This window comes from Argiope bruennichi, chromosome 10 (genome assembly GCF_947563725.1).
Source record: "Argiope bruennichi chromosome 10, qqArgBrue1.1, whole genome shotgun sequence".
In the NCBI taxonomy this organism is placed as follows: domain Eukaryota; kingdom Metazoa; phylum Arthropoda; class Arachnida; order Araneae; family Araneidae; genus Argiope; species Argiope bruennichi.
This window is the reverse complement of record NC_079160.1, coordinates 43,605,291-43,621,764: the sequence shown is the minus strand read 5'-3', so window position 1 is coordinate 43,621,764 and position 16,474 is coordinate 43,605,291. Positions and strand designations below refer to the sequence as shown.

Here is a 16,474-nt window from a genome sequence, read left to right as displayed (position 1 = left end):
TTAGATTCTCCCCTCAACACGAATGCGGTTTTCAGATTTATTATTATTATTTACTTTCTTCGTTGGTTAAATTTCACTTTAGTGTTGTTTAACTCAGGAAAACTGTAAGATAATGCCGGAGTATAGAGCGAAACACACACACACACACTCAAATAGACACACACACGGACATTCATACTTATTATTAGTATAAATATATTCACCGAATACACAATGTACAAATGTTCATCAGTTGTGGAATATTAGTATGATTAAAGGTTAAGGTGTTTCATAATTAATTTAGCAGCAATGCAAAAAAATGTAAGAAAAATTTCAAAAGATATTATAAGACGAGAAAATAATATAATAAGGGGTGTCCCAAAATTTACGCAAGATTTGAATTTGCCACTATTTGTGCAGTAGATTGTTGGCAACCCTATTAAAAAACCATTTGACAGCTAATAGTTTAGGGTTAATAATAATGGAGCGTTACACGATAGAACAATGTGTTTTCATTGCTGAAAAAAATTTCAAAAATAATGAAACTCTGGTGTCCACAGTTCAAGTATTTGTGAATCGGCCCCCTAGATCATGTGATTTAACGCCACTGGATTTCTTTTTATGGGGTTATTTAAAGTCAAATGTGTGTCAACAAACTTATAAGCACGTGTGCATTGAAGGGGGAAATTTAACGCTGCATCAACGAAATTCAGAACATTTATGCAAAATGGTCATGGAAGGAAAATTTTGACATCAGAGTGCGTATGTGCCAGAGAAGCCGTGGATGCCCTATTAAATTGCCCTATGTGTCATTACATACATAACCCCATCCTGTGTACTTTACGACTCAATAAAAAAATATAACAATTTAAAGAAAATTAAAAAAAAGTTAACTCAAATTTTGCGTTAACGTGTTATTCTATCGTATAACTTTCCATTTTTACTAACCCTAAACTATCAGTTGTCAAATGATTTTTTTAATAGGGTTGCCAACACGTTTCTGCACAAATGGTGGCAAATTCAGGTCTTGCGTTCATTTTGGAATACCCTTTATTTTAATAAATATCTAAAAGAAAAGGGGAATTATGGGATTATTTCATTTCAAAAATGCCTATATGAAGACCAGATAAAAATGTTTCTTCCAAATACATAAAGAATCTGGAAATTTTAATACAACATTAACAATCGACTTTCTCCAAAATCATTTCTCCCTCCCTTATTAGAAAGCGCCTATAAAGCGTAACTCGCCGATTCTAAAATCCAAGTTTCATAGTTTTGATGCAAAATTCAGCAAGGCAGCAAAAGAGAGAGGGAGAGAGAGAGAGAGAAATTAAAAACAGAAAAGAGTTCCCGGAGTACTGAGAAAATTGCGACTTGCCGTCACCATCTCAGCGAGTGTTTTGCATAAACTACCAGCTGGCTACATTACCATATAAATATCAACATCGTAATTCAAGCTCCCCAGAAAAGAGAGAAGGGGGAAAAAGAGAGTCTGACATTGGAAAGGGGAATAAGAGATAAGGCAAAATCAAATATTACGCGAAGGCTTGCTGCAGAAATAAAAGAGCAAGGCAGCTTTATCTGGATTTTTATAGCAATTATTTATAACTGCGCAAGTCTGTATAAATGCCCCCGTGGAGTTTGAGCTAAAGGGAAAAGTGATTTTCTTTGTCAGGGTCAGGGATTGGGAGGGAATGAATATTCAATCGGATTTGTAACGAATTGTGTTAAAAAGGGTGGGTGGATGGATATCATAAAGTATAACAAGACAGGCTCTACGAATTTGCTCAATAAAGTAATTATATTATTTCCTTCATTGAGAGGTATTTTCTATTTATATCGCTGAAATTTTTCTGTTTGATCAACTAATTTTAAATAATTAAAAAATATATTAAAAAACTATATATTTATTAATTTTTTTTTACTTGAAAAGAGCTGGCAAAAAGAATTTCTAATCTTTGAAAGGGAATGAGAACAAAGGAAAAAAATGGACTCCTGTGCGAACTACTTAGAATTAAAATAGTGATATCTATAAATTTATAATATTAATCAAGAAACTGAAATTTTAATATAAAATTTTGAATAATTTTCCATCTTGTAATGGTGACATAACTCCACTGTCTTCTCTTTTGATACAACAGATGGCGTTATCTTCTTAACATCGAGGTATATTTCTCATGATCTTTCTTGGGCGCCATTATTAAATTGTATTCTAATTCTAAGTAAGTATCACGCATTTTTTTCGTATTCGTGTTTGTTTTGTCTTGCGAAATGAGGAACTTCGAAAATAATCAAATTACTGCCCCTGAAACTCATAATGAAGTTATTAAGAACTTATTTTCATCTAACTCATAATGAAGTTATAAAGAATCTCGTCCCTCTACAATTTAACTCTTATATTCATTAATTTTAATTTACATAATTTTCAAACATAAATGAGAAATCGTGCAGAATAAGTTAAATATATGCAAGGTAGCTTCAAAGGAGTTTTTTTACGTTCTGTTTGACCTGTTACATACAAATTCAAAAGCATACTTGAAATTATTATTAAAATAAATTAAAGTAGTTCAAACAAATTAAGCAATAATTTCATTACATAAAATAAAAATCGATGATTATTAAAAAATGAATCAAATTTAAATTAAATATGTAAAATAAAAAAATATAATAGAGGAGATTAGAACTTCCATCAATTTGGTTTCTCGAAATTTTCATAAAAAATATCAATGATTTGATTAAGATTTTATAACAAAGATTTATTTGGTAACGCTATTTTCCAACCAAATACATCCAGGACATAAAAGGAAAGATTAAAGTTTATTTCAATATTTATTTGAAAGTGCCATGACAAGAAGAGACACTCTAAGCAGGATGGGTTTGTTTTGACATAAAGGAATGTAAACACCAAATATGAACGAAATAAGAGTTTTGTTTCTGTTATGTTTAACTTACAAATAATTTATCACATTCAATCGTTTCTTTCATAATTTTTGATTTTGCATAAAAAACTTCAGGTTGTCTGTTTAGTATTTAATTCTAGTTCTAATGATGAATTTCATTTTAACAAAATGAGATATTAATTTTAACGCAAAGCACCATCAGAGTATTTTCGTGTACGATATTTTACCTAATTTACTTAAATTTTTAATAAAATGTAATGAATGGACTTCATTTAGGAAGTTTATTGAGCATAATAAACAAAATAGTGGTAAAACTTTTGTTGTTTGTTTGTTTCTTATGGCACTTGCCACTGACAAGCCCGCTGTTACGAAGACAGCGATTTAAGCCTGAGGGGACGTCTCTTATTTTTTATAGCAGAGCCAACTAGGGCCAAGAGTACGACTTTGCCACTCACGCATCATTCATTCGCTTGCACAACCCCTTTTTACAGGAGGGCACATTCACACATCTCACAGATAGAACAACAGAAGAACAACCATGCCCAAACCGGGACTCGAACCCGGGACGCCCAAATCACGAAGAAGACGCGCTACCCCTATGCCAGGACGCCGGCGTAAAACTTTTAAAATAATATAGCTTTAAGGCTTATCACAATTTGAAAGCTTAAAAATACTTTATAGAGGTAACTAAGAACATCAAGATGTGCGTAAAAGATTTAACTGAAAACCTTTGGGAATGGTCTCCGCAAAACGTTCTTGCATACTCTCTAATAAACTTGTCATGCCCCTGCGGACAAGGTATGACTGGATTATTAGAGAGTATGGGGGAGTAAGAACTCCTTGCATGACAGCAGCGTGGAATATTCACACATATTAACCTTTGAGGTGAATTTAGCATTTTTATTAAATCTATCGTGTCATGCTTGGCGAGTTATTTGGCGATTAATCCCTGGGATGCAGGTAATAGTATCTGAAAATCGAATTTGCGCTTTAGATGCGTTTTTCTCAATCGATTGAAATAAAGATTTGACACAAAATTGCACTGTCACAAAATTCCATACTAAATTCGATATATTTAAATCGTTGCGTTTTTGAACAATCGCGTTTATATGTTTCTGAAAGTACATCAGTCAATTGTTGGTTTTGGCTCAAAGTTTGACATAGATATTAAATCTGTGTACCGAATTGTATCTGTCTAGCTATTTTCGTTTTGTATTTATTGTGTTAACTTATATTCAAACAGCCGGATTTCCTCTGAACAGATTTTATTTAAAATTTGATAGAAATCTGCAAATTCGGTGTGAAGACCTTATACCAATTTTCATCCGTCTAGCTCAAAGCGTTTTTTAGTTATCTTTGTCACAGACAAAGAGATGGACAAACATTTTCTAAAAATGTGTTTTTCGCACTATGGAAGATCTAAAACGAGGAGAGTAGTCAAAATCACGAGTTCGAATTTTTTGACGGTTGCTATATTTTCTCTATACTACATATACGAACTTTCTCAATATACATATATGATAAAGTAAAAAGGTGCTATCAACCTCTCTCCGTGTTAAGTTATGGACCTTAGGCGAGACCGTGAACGCAAAATTTATTTATATTTTTATTTTCAGAGTCTCACACTTGAGAGTTGTATGCTTTGTAGTTCAGTAAAATCAAACAAACCGGTATTTGTGTCTTAATTACGTGGCACTGACGGAAAATAATTATGAAAGATCGATCTTTATCTTGTATCACGTATGCGATCTACGGCAATTCATTTTTGGCATGTGGTTAGTACTCAAGTTTTAGAAAATCGAATATATATCTTGGACTTCTTTTTTTCACTATCGATTTAAACCAAAATTTGGAATAGAACTACAATTGCAATCACAAGATCATGTATTAAACGTCAGTTATTTAAGTCACTGAGTTTTTGAATTATCACGTGTACATGTATGCGGAAATACAGACCGGCATACGGTAAATCAGTAGATAAATTTGGCTTCAAATTTGATGCTGATCTAGATTTTGGATGCCAGGTCTGTGAAGCAAATTTCATCTGTCTAGCTTTTTACATTTTTTAGTTATTTTAATTTATATTAAGACAATCAGACATACATTATTCCTATTAATTATAGACTTCGTTTAAAATTTGTGAGCAATTCAACAAATATTTTATAAAGTTCATATATCAAGTGTCATCTATCTCTCTAAGCGTTTTTGAACAATCGTGTCGACAGATAGACAGACATAATACAAAAATATGTTTTTCTAACTCAGAGCAGTCTGAAACTTGGAGATTCGTCAAAATATTGATTCAAATTTTTGGACGATTACAACAATTATTTATACATTACAATACTTTGTATGGAAAATACATTCTTTGTATACAGATCGTATAGGAGTAAATAAAATGTAATCAAATTAATGCAATCAAAATTTTCAAAATATTTAGATAAAAGTATTTTAATTTCCTTAGAAAGAAGAAGTGAAGATAAATAATAGATAATCCATTTCTATCTCACTACTTAAAAAATTTCAAACCGAAATTAATACCTTTTCTGATAGTTTCAACATATATATATTAACTTATATGTATATCACTCTTATAATCAAATAATTCCCAAAATTTTACCAGCATTCCTTTAACGAGTTATATATTTTTTTTAACGAAAACAATTGAATGATTTAAATTAACGGTCAGAAAGCCATTGTATTCACCATGTCTTCAAATCACACTAGAATCCGAAAAGCAACATATTATCCTTTGCATAATAAACATTCGCATGGTGACAGATTTGTTAAGATGATAATTACAGCGACGCATTGTTATAAAAGAATCAGAAGAAGAAAAACGCGACGTAATTAGCAGAAAACTTCCAAGCTTAAGGCATTAATTAGGTATTAATTATTTTCCAATATTCTGTGCGGTTAAGTAAATTAAAAATGCCGGTAACATTTTTCTCCTCATTATTTCAAAATGGTGAACATTTCTGAAAGGGAATCTTTTCGATTGTGATACAAAGAACAAGAAAATAACCAAATTCTTGAATAGAAACAATACGTTTTGAGGCTTAATTTCTTTATAATATGAATCTCTACTTTTTGTGATATCATTTTCAAAAGATTGATTTAATTTGGAAATGATACAAAATTCGTAAATTATTTTTGGCTGGCTGATAAAGTAAAACAACAAAATAATAAAAGAAATAAAATTACGCAGTTCTCTTCGATTTCGATAAGATATTCAGAGAATTCTAGAATTGAAACAATACGTTTTGAGGCTTAATTTCTTTATACTATAAATCTCTACTTTTTGCTATGTCATTTTCAAAAGGCTGATTTAATTTGGAAATGATACAAAATTCGTAAATTATTTTTGGCTTGCTGATAAAGAAAAACAACAAAATAACAAAAATAAATAAATAAAATTATGTAGCTCTCTTCGATTTCGATGAGATATTCTAGAATTGAAACAATACGTTTTGAGGCTTAATTTCTTTATAATATAAATCTCTACTTTTTGCAATATCATTTTCAAAAGACTGATTTAATTTGAAAATGATAGAAAATTCGTAAATTATTTTTGGCTGGCTGATAAAGAAAAACAACAAAATAATAAAAGAAATAAAATTACGCACTTCTCTTCGATTTCGATGAGATATTCTAGAATTGAAACAATACGTTTTGAGGCTTAATTTCTTTATAATAAAAATCTCTACTTTTTGTGATATCATTTTCAAAAGACTGATTTAATTTGGAAATGATGCAAATTCTTAATTTATTTTTGGCTTGCAGATAAAAAGCAACGAAATAACAAAAAATAAAATTACGTAGTTCTCTTTGATTTCGATGATATATTCAGAGAATTCTAGAATTGAAACAATGCGTTTTGAGGTTTAATTTCTTTATAATATAAATCTCTACCTTTTTGTGATATCATTTTCAAAAGACTGATTTAATTTGGAAAAGATACAAAATTCGTAAATTATTTTTGGCTTGCTGATAAAGAAAAACAACAGAAGAAATAAAATTACGTAGTTCTCTTCGATTTCGATGAGATATTCTAGAATTCTAGAACTGATGACACTGATCTGAATCTTGTCAACTTCTGGTTATGGGGCATTCTGATTCATTTGAAAGGTCTTGTGTATCAAGGACATGTTCCTGACATTCTAACTTTAAAATATCAAATAACGTTACATGCCAGACGAATAAATGCCGATATGATGCGAGCCACCATCGAAAATCTCGTGTACAACATACATTATTGGAACATCAATATGGCGGTCACCTTGAGACAAATTTGTAAGTTGCTATAATAAACCTTTTTCATTGGTATTTGGCGTGTTGCTATTTACTGTTTCCATTGGCAGCCATGTATTCTTTTTCCACAAATTATGCGCTTGCAGCGCCAGGGTTTCGCCTATCGGCATTTTTTGGAAATACTTTTTTTTCTTGATAAATCGAAACCGCATACTTTAATGTGTATGGTAGCCAAATTTTGTTATATTTCGTCCAGTACATAACACGCTACAAGGCTCCGAACACCTCCTGTTATTTCTTGATCACCTTGTATTACCGTGACATATTCATGACATATAATTTATGACATTGTATCATAATCTCAAAAAATGAATTAAACTAAAGTGGTTTCCTCAAAACTTTCTTGCCTTTTTCTAATAAAGGAAAGCGTGCGATCTTTGGCGAGTTCTTGGCATCGTTGGAGAACTACTGGCATAGACATATACATTTTAGGAAATTAAATATACAGTTTGAATGTCTTTTGTCGACCAATTAAAACAAAATTTGACATAAAACTACAACTGTAGCCATAAAATCATACATTAAATCTGATTTATTTAAGTCCCTGCATTTGTGAGTTTACATGAATGCTTAAGTATAGACAGATAGACAGTCAACTTTTTGATAAATCTGATTCACAATTTGTTATTGATCTAAATGTTTGATGTCAAAACGTAAGAAACAAATTTCATTCGCCGAATATATTTATTTATTGACCGTTAATACCTTGAGGGATTTTATTCAAAAATTTGATATAATCGTTGTTTTAAAAGATAAACCGGTGAGTTTTATCTATTTAACTCTTTATGTTTGTATTTATCGAGTTATCTCGGACAGAGAGACTTCCACAAAATAGATTTCGTGCAAAATTTGAATAGAAGTCTACAAATCTGGCGTTAAATCCATTTGCAAATTTCAATCTCTTAGCTCCAAGCGCGTTTGAGTTATCATGGCAATCAGACTGAAACAAACTTACATCAATCCAAACAGGTATTCTTGTCACTCAGATAGGTCTGAAACGTGTAGAATCGTCAAAACCTGGAGTTCGAATTTTTCAACGATTAAAGTAATTCCTTTTTGTATACTTTGTATTGGTATAAGTATTGTATAGGTAGAGATTTTTTTTTACTTTGGTTTTGTATACTTTGTACTAGGTATTGTATACTTTGTAATGAGTAAAATTAAATAATATAAATCGTTACTATGATAAGAATGAAAAATAAGACAATAATTTGTAGTAAAATTCCAGCAGTTAATGTTTTCGAATCGCCTAAGAAATATTTAAAAATGATTGTTCATTTATATTGATTGCTTAATTTGTTTTTATTTTGCAGTCCATACTGTCTCCTGTAAATATACAAGACTGAACTCATTTCATACATGTAGATGCCAATTTAATGTCTTCATTCGTCATAATGTATACCTATTACTTGAAATAATAATGTATCATAATAATGTAATGATATTATAATAATAATGCATCATTGCTTGAAATAATAATGTATCGACAGAAAGGTACAATGCTTCCCTTCTTACAGTATTCCTATTATTTGCAAATAATAACACAGCAGTGCCAAATTTTCCCTACAAAAGGGATACAATATATCTATTCTTCATAGAGCATTCGTATTATATGCAAATAATGGCGTATCAGTGCCAAAATCTTTCGACAAAGAGTTACAATGCTTGCATTCTTCTTAGAGTACATAATAACATAACAGTGCCAAAATTTCCAGACAAAGAGTGTTTCAATTCTTCATATAATATTCGTATTATTTGATAATAAAAATGTATTAGTGCCACAATTTTCAAACAAGGAGGTAAAATTTGCAATAATAATAATACTTTCAATCAGGCACGGAACATGCATATTAGTTAAATATTCACGTTTTGCTACAAAAATAAAAGAATAACGATGCCAAAATTTCGCCAAGATGGTGACATTTCTGGGTTTCTAAAATTGCCAAACCGAATTGCCAATCGTGAAGTTGGCGATGGTTTACATTGGGCGATGCGTTACATCATTACATTTATTGGCGATTTATCACAGAGATTGTAAAAATAAACAAGTATTAAAATTGCTTTGAAATTTTTATTCTTAAATTTTAGATTACTATCAAATTTTGGACAAAATGGATCTAAGAGAAGACTATCTGTACATCGGAGTGCATTTCTATTGCATATAAATAATGCCAAAACCTCTTGACAAAGAATGCTTCAATTCTTCATATAATATTCTTATTACTTGCACATAAAAACATATCAGAGCCAAAATTTTCAAACAAGGAGGTAAAACTTGCAATAATAATATTAATTCCAATCGGGGTTGGAACATATAACATAAATATTCAATTTTTTGTAGCAAAACTAGTGAGATATAAGACGAATCGAATGTTCAATTCACGCGATGTCACGACATGAAAAACATAATACGCTCTTGCCATCTAATATGCATCTGAAGGCTGGCTTACTCTATTATAGATTATCTTATTTTCTTCTTGAAGAAATTCAGAAAGAATTCGAACATTTAATAGGGGATAGCATGTTTCTTCATGCATCTTATGAGCATGAATTGATTGAATTGAACATAATGGATACATTAAGCGAATTACTCTTAATTCTGTGTTATTTTATGTTACAGGGTATGTATAAGATGATTGCGAAATCATATTTTTTTATGATAGGTAAAAAATATGATATTCTAAGCAAAACTGTTTGCAAAGTGTGGTAAAAAAAAATACGTTGCTTCTTGTTCGAATATAATTTTTTCGACGCAGAATACGTCGCAAAAAAGCATCAACAACAAGATTAGATAATTTGCTATTATTTTTTTTTTTACACAGCCAAAATGTTTATTATAATTATCGTTTGCAGAAATTTTTCTCCATTTCCATAAAAATATATCTCCGACATCTCCTCCTTTCTTTCACCATATCTTTTCCTTTAGCACCCCCTTTTTTCGAAAGAAAAAAAAATACGAAGCAAAAGAAATTTCGCCCACATTCTCTGCAAAACTCGCTCAAAGATAACCGATGATAAAAAAAAAAAGCAAAACAAACAAAAACAAAATCGTCGACAACGGCAGAAAAAAAAATTAACATAGCAAATAAATAAAATTCTCACCAGACCAAAACAGCTAAACTCCCCGGTACGCAGGTGCATCAAGCACCTTGCAGTGGTAGATTCGTATATCGCATTCCATCATCAATCAAAATGGGTGTGGGTGGTGGAGCGGCATAGAGCAGGGCCAGAGCTGCCCCGGCTCATAATTACCCGCCAGAACTGAAACTTTTCCCACAAAAAGAAACCGCGAAAGCAGCGATTACAATGAAAAAGAAGTTAATTACCACCGATTATGCGTAGAGGCTTCTTTTTTTGCAGCTACACCCCACCACTAACCCCCCAACATGCGACTGTCGTTTCTATTACCTCCCCAATTAAGAAAAGGTAGAATGACTGACAAATAACGTGCGATTATGCAAAGGGGGGGCGGGTTAGAAAAAAAAATGGCCAAGGAAGGGGGTAAGATGGATAGGGGGGCTTTCGTTAAGATCCAATGAATAATTTATAGTAAATAATTAACGGTGCATTAGACAGGACTTTTTATGTTCAGTCGCGAAACTCGAGTTATTGGTAAGGATGCTGATCTTTAAATAAATTTCCCCCGACGTTCCAAGATTAATAGGATCAAAGTGACACAGAAGGAAGAAAGAGAGAGAAGTGTTTAAAAGTGGGGTTTTCACCTGAAAAGTTCGAATTCCGGTTTAATTAATTATTAACGACAAGTAATGAATGTTTCTGGGCTGTCGTCTAAGGTTTCAGTGCCTGGCGCTTGCTGTCGTCCTCTAGCAAAAGTGAAATTTGGCTCCGGAGTTTTGGGGAACAGAGTAATAAAAAGGACTTTTCTGAAATTGAGGAAGCAAACCTACCTCATTAATTTAGGGACGCTCGAATATCCGGATACAATACAATATCGTGCGTGTTTTATAATGAGGAGGAGTATTTGAGACTATTCATTAGAGGAATGGATTTTTATTCTGATCAGCGGTAAATTTGCAAAGTATGCCAATTTGGAAAGAATTAATCATTTGTCTAGTAATATTGTGAACACCATTTAATATGATAACGGTTGAAGTTATCATTCACTTTATATCATTAAATCCTCTGGTTTCGAAACGAGACATTCGATTGCACACAAAAATATTCGTTTAATACGATCAATACATCGTTTTATAGTTTGTTGGTTTTGAAATAAAGAATTGATTGGTATTTTCATTTTCAATCTACTGTAATAATTGGCATTTGCGAATTTTGTTGCTCCACTTATTAAATGAATACCTGAAACCTGAAAGTTATATTTATCTGTTACCTGGTGATACAGTGGACACCTCCTAATATGAAGGCGGTTAAAGGTAAAAGTGGTTAGCTTTATATCATCAAATTGGTTCTGGTTCCGAACCGATGTATTCAATTGTAGACAAAAGTACTCGTTTAATGCAATCATTTCATAGTTTCGTGCTATCGGTTTTAAGGTAAAGAATTCACTGGTATTTTTCATTTTCAATCAGCGTTAATAACTGGTATTTTTCATTTTCAATCAGCGTTAATAACTGGCATTTGCGAATTTTGTTGCTCCATTTATTAGGGAGCATCTGAAGATTATTTTCATCTGTAGTCTATTGATACATTGGACGCCTCTTAATATGATGACGGTTGAAGTTATCATTCGCTTTATACCATCAAATCTTCTGGTTTCGAACCAACATATTCAAATGCACACGAAAATATTCGTTTAATGTGATTAATATATTGTTTTATACTATCGGTTTCGAAGTAAGGAATTGACTGATACTTTCATTTTCAATCAGTATTAATAACTGGTATTCGTGAATTTTGTTGCTCCACTAATTAGGGAATATCTGAAAGTTATTTTTGTCTGTTGTCTAGTGATATAGTGGATGCCTCTTAATATGATGACGGTTGAAGTTATCATTCGTTTTATACCATCAAATTTTCTGGTTCCGAATAAACACATTCAAATGCACACGAAAATATTCGTTTAATGTAATCAATATATCGCTTTATACTATCGATTTTGAAGTAAAGAATTGACTGATACTTTCATTTTCAATCAGCATTGATAATTGGCATTTGTGAATTTTGTTGCTCCACTTATTAGGAAATTTCTGAAAATCACTTATCCCTGTGGATGAGTGCCATATTTTTTTTATCTGGACAAGAGTGGTCTGGATAGGCTTAAAATCCAGACAATTATAATGCTAAGTTTGGGTTTAAATCTTAACAGCCATAAACTAGAGCTACTTGATTTGAATTAGAAAGCAAAATTTATTTAAAAATAGGACTGATTTAAGTATTAAAGAAGTATTAAATTGAAATTATTAACGGAATGAAAATTCACATAAAATGAATGAAACTCAATATTACGGAGTAGTCAAAAATTCATAACCTCTGTGTAAAATTTCGAAAAATAGTGAGGTTTTAATGGGCAAGGCCAAGAAATAGACAAAGTTTAAAAAAAGGAATAATTAATGATTCCGATAAGGATGGATATGTTGAAGAAAACCTCTCCAACTAAAACCGAAATGAGTCAAATTCGTGTTATTTTGAAACGCACGTCGCTCAACAAATAAAAAAAAAAAGAAATGCAAGCGCTAATAAGATAGTATGAGCTGTTGAAAAATAATTGTCGATAAGCAGTAATTAAAAAGTCATATTAATTACTGCTTATCGACAATTATTTTAAAGTAAATTATAGATAGACCTGAGGTGTTTTTATTCATTTCCTTTGACGTGATGAAAATATAATTGACTTAATAATTCAATTCTGTTATAGTTGTCAATCGCTTAATGCTATCAATACTCTCAAATCCCAGTGTGATCGTATTAAGTGATAGCTAGCTACAATATCACGAAATATCAATAAGTTTGGTTTGAGCATAAATGCTTTTAAAGCTATTTTTAATTAGAAAGTGTTTGGCAAATTTGTGTGATTGTTTTGATGTTTGATTTAGAGAATATATATATTTTAATCTTCTTGGCAGTTCATCTTATTTTATTTGAGTTGTTTCTTTTAGAAGTGATGTCTCAGTTCTTTTAGTACATATTACTTTTTACTTTTTTTTAGTAACGGAAATTATAGGAGCATCTAAATATTCACTTACTGGATTTTGATGAATATCCACCTTTTAGACTTTCGCGAATATTATTTAACAATAAAAAGAGTTAGAAGAGGAGGTGGGAATGGAAACTTGTTTATTTTGTTTGAGCCCTGTGTTTAATTGGCGATTTTCAATTTATGCCAAAATCGCTACATTCCATTATACCATTATGCCAACATTCCGCCAAGATGGTTGCATTTCCAGATTTATTTGGAAATTTTCAAATTACCCCAAGATTACCGAAGGTGTTTTATCAATTGCTAAGTTGGTGATGGAAATTTGTTTATTTTGTTTGGGCCCAGTGTTTAAATGTCCATTTTCAAATTATGCCAAAATCGTTAAATTCCTTTATACCATTATGCCAACATTCCGCCAAGATGGTTGCATTTCCAGATTTATTTGGAATTCAAATTACCCCACGATTACCGACGGTGTTTTATCAATCGCCCAGTTAGTGATGGAAATTTGTTTATTTTCTTTGGACCCAGTGTTTAAATATCCATTTTCAAATTATGCCAAAATCGCCAAATTACTTTATACCATTATGCCGACATTCCGCCAAGATGGTTGCATTTCCAGATTTATTTGGAATTCAAATTACCCCAAGATTACTGACGCTGAGTTATCAATCGCCAAGTTGGTGATGGTTTACATTTTTTTGGCGATTTATCGCGGGGATTATAAAAATAAAGAAGTATTAAAATTGTTTTGTAATTTTTATTCTAAAATTCTAGATTTCTTTCAAATTTAAGACAAAGTCTATCTTTACATATGAATACAATAACTCAACATCATATGACACTATATTAACCCTTTAAAGGGCCATTTTTTCTAGTCATATTATGTTATAATATTTTTAGGCTTAAAATTATAATAAGAAAAGGGATTCATGTAGCTTATTAGATAAATTTAATTTGATTCATTAATTAATTTGGTTAATTAATAATTAAGTATCAAATCAAGACACATCATTTTGTGTAAAATAAAGAACTAAAGCATCTAAGTGTCTGTCTTTCTAAAAAAATTTCTCAGAACTTATACCGACCTACATAAATTCATACAAAGATTGATAAATTTGGTGGGAAGCATACTTCCCACGGCCCTAGAAAGGATTAAAGTAGTTCGTTGGTGATAGGAATGAACTCATTTTTAATTATAAATTAGCTATTCATTATTAACAATATAAATATTCAGTAAAAAAGGAAAAAAAGATTATTTTCTTTGTTCTCGGTGTGTTGAATTATATTACGTGAAAAAAGTGTCTCCGAGTTAGTAATTAGTCTCTTCGAACAGAGCATTTCATTCATTTGCATTTTATCAGGGATGTTAGATTTTAAACACATTTTCTGCTGCAATCTAAGATTAATAGGATGAGAACGAACACAGAATAAAGAAGAGGGAAAAGTGTTTAAACGTGGGGTTTTCCCCAGAAAAGTTCGAATTCCGGTTTAATTAATTATTAACGACAAGTAATGAATGTTCCTGGGCTGTCTTCTAAGGTTTCAAGTTATCTCAAACGCTGTCATGGCTGGCGTCACCGACAAAAGTGAAATTGGCTGGGATTTTCGGCGAATAAAATAATAAAAATGACTTTTCTGCGAATGAGAAAGGCATCTTTGGCTCATTAATTTAAAGTTGGGGATACTTGGAATGAGTGTGTGCTGCACAATATCATCTCTAAGTAAGTGCGTGCTGTGTAGTGAGATAGAGAATCTGTTTGAGAATTTTAACCATTGAAACGGGGATGCTTACTTGAACTAATTATGTCCTTCCTTGGCGGTAATGAAGTTGCATTGTTAGTGAATTGAAAAGAATTTCTTTGTCTAATGTTTTGTCGAGGATTATAAGTGGTTTTCGTTGGCGGTAAATAGAAGTTGAGTTGATTCTGATAAGTACATTTCTGTGATTGTTTTGATTTTTCTGTTAAAGGATAGATCTCTCTTTTGGCGAATAATCGTTATCCATAAAATTGTTGTGGGAAAAAAAGCTATCCGATATTGGTTACTCCGACCTGCCAAATTAAAGCTTTCGCCTTAAATCTGAATCGGTCCGCCTCTACAGCAACTCTGGATCGAACTAAAGTCATCACCGGGCACGGTACAACCCTTCCCGTCGGAAGCATGTCCCGTCATCCACAGGAGGTAGCCGATCCCCATCATTTCTGTACGCAGCAAGATAGTGAGAACCAACCACCATAAAGGAAGCTTCCCATTCTCATTTCTGACCCCCTCCCCAGTGGAAGGTGATAACGAGGAATCGATTTCTGCAGACCCAAGCCCAGTATAAATTTTCGTTTCATTTCTCAACCAAGCTCTTCTCCAGAATATATTAACTTCAATAGATTTCATCTAGTCATACTCCCCACCGAACACCTCCTTCATCATTATAATATTGTATATAGTTACTTTTTATGTGTATTGTATATGTAAATTAAAAAAAAATTTCTTACTAAATACTCCCACGTATATCCTTTCAACCGACAGGGAATCCTAGAGATTCCAAGTTCGGGGATATTCTGTGGCGAAAGAAAGAAGAAAGTGGAAGGTGATACGTGTGAAAACGGTGATAAAAATAAATTCAAAGAACACATAAAGATGTTAATTCCGCAGAAAAAATGAAACGCAGGTAATTAAATACAATAAAGCTTACATAAAAACATCAATCGGAGAAATTAACAATACGCAAGCAGAAAATCGTTATTAAATAACTATTACAGCACAAAGCTTTCGGAGATAACTCTCTGAAAATAAACATTTCAAAGACAGACTTTTCTCAACTATTCCTTCTCTCTTCCCTACTCGTCCAATCGCCTCTGTTTTTATAGTTTCCGTGAAAGAACATCGAATGTTTTAGAAAAAAACACACAATAAAATTCAAAGATATCGCTAATTTCTGGAATAGTCGGTATTTTTTCTTTTTGTCACCAAATTCAACAAATCCATCGCCAAGATGCTAAATAGTCATCAAGGTAGGGAGACAACATCGGAAATGTTTTAGAAGAAACGCTGAAACTCGAAGACATCGCCAAGGTTCTCGAATAATCGGAATTTTTTCTGTTTGTACAAAGTCAAAAAAAAAAAAAAATCATCGCCAAATAGTCGCCAAGATCAGGAGTCATTGACTCAA

At 31.9% G+C, this 16,474-nt stretch overlaps 1 protein-coding gene across 1 annotated transcript in view; it reads right to left on the bottom strand.

The window, feature by feature from the left end:
• LOC129987514 (uncharacterized) overlaps positions 1-16,474 on the bottom strand; it is a 501,789-nt gene that overhangs the window by 210,538 nt on the left and 274,777 nt on the right. The window lies entirely within an intron of this gene.